The sequence below is a fragment of the Solanum tuberosum genome, unplaced genomic scaffold (genome assembly GCF_000226075.1).
Source record: "Solanum tuberosum cultivar DM 1-3 516 R44 unplaced genomic scaffold, SolTub_3.0 scf00099, whole genome shotgun sequence".
Classification (NCBI taxonomy): domain Eukaryota; kingdom Viridiplantae; phylum Streptophyta; class Magnoliopsida; order Solanales; family Solanaceae; genus Solanum; species Solanum tuberosum.
In genome coordinates, this window is record NW_006239023.1 from 452,441 (window position 1) to 457,706 (window position 5,266).

Consider the following 5,266-nt stretch of genomic DNA (forward strand, 5'->3'; position numbering starts at 1 on the left):
ACTTGTATTATGGATATCACCTGATTTAATATCCATACGTGGACTCTGAAGATCCATAAAGTTCTTGATTTCATCAGGCAGCACTCCTTCAAGGGGTGTTAGCTTATGGAAAAAGGTCTTACACTTAACTTTAACAGATTGAGAATCTGAAATCTGAAGAGTCTGAACTTGAAGAAAATGATGTGCAACTGAAAATACTGTATTAAATACTAACAAGTTGAAGTGTAATGATCGGAACCTATTCTTTATTTTGTTGGGGTTGTGTTTGTTAGTTTCAAATTGATTTCAAGGAAAGAAGATCAAGGGCTAAGGATGGATTGAAGACCTCCTGAATCATGAGACCAGATCTACGGGAATCACAATCGCTGAAGGAAGAAAGAACTACATAAGATGGAAGATTAACCTCAAGCTTGGAAATAAATAAATCGAAAGGATAGAAGATCAGCATCAGAAGTGAAAGCAGAATGATAGACCACTACAAATCATTGATTGAAAGAAACTCCCTTGGGTTCTCCTTTTAAAGAACTAAGAGCCTCACTACAAAATTCTATAAGAAGCCTATTTCATTCGAAGAAGAAAACTACACACTTCATTTGAACTTGTACTTCATCTATATATTTTCTTTCATCTTTCATAATACTTGGTAAGCTCATAATGACTGCAATTGTAAAAGAAAAGAGAAAGACGGGACGGGTTTGATAGTTAGAGTAAGAGAGTTGTGTAGGTTATACAGGTAGAGGCTGTGACAATCTTGGATATATCCGACCTGAGTTAGATATAGTCAAAAATTGAATAGCTACCACAAGTCCCTTCCTTAAGTTATGAGGTTGTCTTCCACAGCTAATTCTTCAGGAATAATATATCTATTATGTTTGGACAATGAATAAGCCTAGCCAGAGACACAGACCACTACTGCTTAGAAACTGGGAATTCACATATTAAAGCTGATCAGACTATTACTTAAGCAGATCTCGAGTGCTATTCGCTCAAGCAGAAAAGAAATTCAAAGTAGGGTTGACTAATTAACATGAATTCCATGTATTCACAAACATAAGCACTGGACAAATTGCGAGCAAAAAGTAAACCGAACACAATAAAAATCCAGGGGCCGACAGATACATGCACTGGGAAGAAATAATTACCACAAAGCTTGGCTAAAAGTGGAAATTTTAGTTGAAGTGGTGCATGGCTTGAATTTCAAAGATTTTGCGGTATATGATCATTTTAAAGAATCCTTGGGAGAAGTTTATTTTATTTTTTAAAAGAATTTCGAAGAATTTGCGGGATATGATCATTTTAAAGTGCACTAGCCTTTAGCCTTTCTGGACTAAAAATCAACCATGGATTTCGGCGAAAAGATAGAAGAAACAACAGCTGCAAACCAAAAACCAAATCAGTCAATTGTTGGATGCTCTTCTCCTTCACATTCTCTCTCTTATGCTGACTGATCAGGACACTTGGAACAAGTGGTCTCCCAAAGACATCCAATATTTGCTGGTAGACATTCATTTTCAACTTTGTCTTTGATACATGTAATGTCGAACGTAAGCTTAACATCCACCGCATATGACATGTCTACAAGCCTACACTTGAGAACATGATGACTTCCTGAAATCTCCAAATGATGAAGATAGGGAGCAATAATTTCCATGAAATTATTGTATGATCAGGATGTAAAATCATTTCTGAATTTTAGTGAACATGATATAAAATGATGCTTTCAAATTTCCTCTGCTTCATACTAACTTCTCTTCATATAAAGGGTTATAATAATCACTGCACAATATTTGCAGTAAGTCAGAAGCTACAATATAAAGTGACATTTTTCTAGTATGACAAAACAAAACCACCTCCAGTCTAGTCGTGAACAAGACTCTTGGAAAGTAATCATGAGATTTCTAAATGATCTTGGGTTGTCTAAGAATTTCATACTGAATCGTGATAAATATTGGGAAACACATCTTTCTGAACATTTCCAGCAGATTCTCATCTTTGATATGATAACGGACTTCTTCAAGTCATTGCCTTCTTTAGTAGGAACTCTGAAAGCTCAAAAAGCTTATCGCCTCTTTCAAACAATGTGTTATGCAGCTGGCAATTTTAACATTCTTGAGATTGGGAAACACAATGTTTGACATCCAACTTTACAGATTGATGTTATCTCCTTTGACCAAATAGTTTCGCTCAAGTTGGCAGTGGAAATCATGAAACTGCAACAGATAATATAATCAGGATGAAATGCAGCCTAATAGGAACATATTGGAATATTCCACAGACGAGAAATAGGGAAAAAAAGTTCATTCCAGTAATGTATGATATAAAACAATTTTCAGAGGCTTAGAAAAGAAGTTCCTTATACGGCTTCTCACCTAAGTGTAAATGCATGAAACACAAAACAAAAACTCCAGAATACCTTATAGAGGGAAAACACGTATATGCTGCATGCGACAATCATAACCTACATACGAAACAAAGAGGAGAAATTAAGAAAGAGTTGTTAGCTTAGATGGGTTAGAGGATCTTGTTTTGTATTCTACTCACTGAATACAACAACCTCTGAATAGTCATCTCAAATACTACTTTTTAAAACATGTACACACATGCTTTATGGTAGAGTGAATCAGGACACGCGAAGAAGACAAATAAGTTTCAACTTTAATTACCTTTATTCCATGGAAGACAAAAAGTAACTGCAAAAGGGACTTGGCTAACCTTTGAGTATTTTAACAAACAAAATAATGAATCAGAATCACATATTCTAATCAAGTAAGCACTCATATAAGTCATCACAAATACCAACAACCATAAAGGATCATAAAAAATATAACGCTAATTGAACCTTTATCATCATTGGAACGATTTTTGATATCATGGCATTTTACAAAGGCAACGATATAAAGCAGCAAAGGGCCTAGAAGAACCTTGTATAAGAGCTTCACTCAACAACAAATTATTTTCTTTCCAAACTCCGTCTTTATTCATAAATTGGAATCTAAGTAGTTGCAGTTGAATCACTTTTCACATCAGCTTTCATGTACTTTAAATTTTGCTTACAACATGCATTTCAATCTTAGCTGGGGAGTCTGTTTTGATAGACAGCTCCCACAGTCTCTGTACTTCCTTTTTAAAAGATGCACTGTTGATGTTTAAAACAAAGAAAAATGGCTTTCATAAGTTCTCACCTTGGCGCTTCAGGAATAATATGTCAACGACGTATGGAAAATGAATAAACCTATCCAGAGACAGAGGCTACTACTCCTTCATGGGAATTCATAAGAAAGGATAGGAGACATAATAGAAGTTTTGCAAAACTCGGGAAGGATACCGTGAGCATGCAGAGACATGTTTTAGAATGTCATTTATCTCCCAACAACTTTGTTCTTATTATTAGCAGGTCGATATTTTTACCACTTGATCTCTTACCAGAGTCCGGCCTCTAACTTTGAACAACACTCTATGCCATTTACAACGGAATCCTAGATGTACCATTATATATCTATAACCGTGACACCAAAATGATTAAAGGATGATAACTACAACAATTATTGCCACAAACAAATTGAAAAAAGAATCAACACAAATCCACTTATTAAAGCTGATCAGACTAGCTATAACTAAAGCAGATCTCAAGTACTATTCACTCAAGCAGAAAAAGAATTCAAATAAGGGTTGGCTAATCAACATGAGTTCCATTTATTCTCAAACATAAGCGCTAAGGGATAATTGCTAGCAAAAAGTCAGCCGAACACAATGAAAATCCACGGGCTGACAGATACATGCACTGGGAAGAAATAATTACCAAAAAGCTAGGCTAAAAGTGGAAATTTTTAGTTGAAAGATTCCGTCTTTTAATGATTTCTTATAGAGTGTATGGCTTGAATTTTTTTTTTAAAATGTGGGATATGATCAGTGTGCATTGGAAGAAATCATTACCAAAACTTAGGCTAAAAGTAGAAAGTTTTAGTTAAGTAGATTCAGTCTTTCAGAGAATTCTGAAGTACAGAGATTTACCTAATCATCTACTACTATTACTAACAACAACAAGTGGAGGTGTGGGAGGGGAAATGTATTTACACCCAAAAGTAATTTTCCTTTCCTGAACCTATTGGATAGCTGACACATTCAAAGTAAATCATTGAGGAGTTACATTGACAAAATAAAAGGGAGAAAAAGGTAAGTAAAATTGCCAGACAAAGGTTAAATGGAATGTCTGCCAGCTTTACAGTCCCATGAATCATGATCTTGCGTAATTGAATGTAGAGAATAGCAGAAGAAAAGTATAATTCGGGAAGCCTTTTGTTAGCCCAAGATCGTTAAGTAAGATCGAAAGATTCAACTAAAGAAGAAGAGGAAGCTAGAAAGTTAAAGAAAGAATTTGGAAAGAAGAACTTTGTATTGGAAGAAGACTCTTTAATTGCTTTGATTTTCCCTTGAATATAAATGTACAAGGCCATCCCTTATTTATACTTGTCTATGGATGGTTGTAGAAACTCTTCTAGAGACTTCTACAAGAAAGTTCTAGTGAACTTATCTTCTAGCAATTACTCTAAATATCTTGATATTTCTTCAAGGCAACTACTCTAGAATATCTAGATATTTCTTCAAGACAATTTCTAAGTTTCTACACTAGGACATATTCTAGAGAAATCTATGTTATTCAAAAAATCATCTTTAACTATTTTCACACTCCCCCTTAAAGTGATTTTTTGAAACTATCCTAATCTTTCCGCGAAAAAACTCAAATGAAACTTTTGGAATTGACTTGGTGAAGATATCAGCAATATTCTCCTGACTTCGTACCTCGAATGATATGATGTTCCACCTTAATGTGCTTAGTTCTTGCATGAAATACCGGATTGTTTGCGAGCTTGATGGCACTTTGGTTGTCTGCAAAGATCATAGTTGGCTTTGATATAGATAGATGCAAATCTTCAGCAAGTCCTTGGAGGCTGGAGCCATACACATTCTTGAGCAGTAAGAGTTGCTGCTTTATATTCCGCCTCCATAGTTGACAAAGAAACTAAGGGTGTGTTTGGTATGAAGGAAAATGTTTTCCTAGAAAATGTTTTTCCTGAAAAACAAGTTAATTTTTGACTTATTTTCTCATGTTTGGTTGATGAGTAGAAAATATTTTCCGAAAAAGATTTTTAGTGTTTGATTTATGAATGAAAAATGTTTTTGAGAAATATCTTTTATTTATACTAGAGTAGAAAATAATTTTTGAAATTGAAAACATTTTTTAAAAACAAACTTAAATATTTTTTTT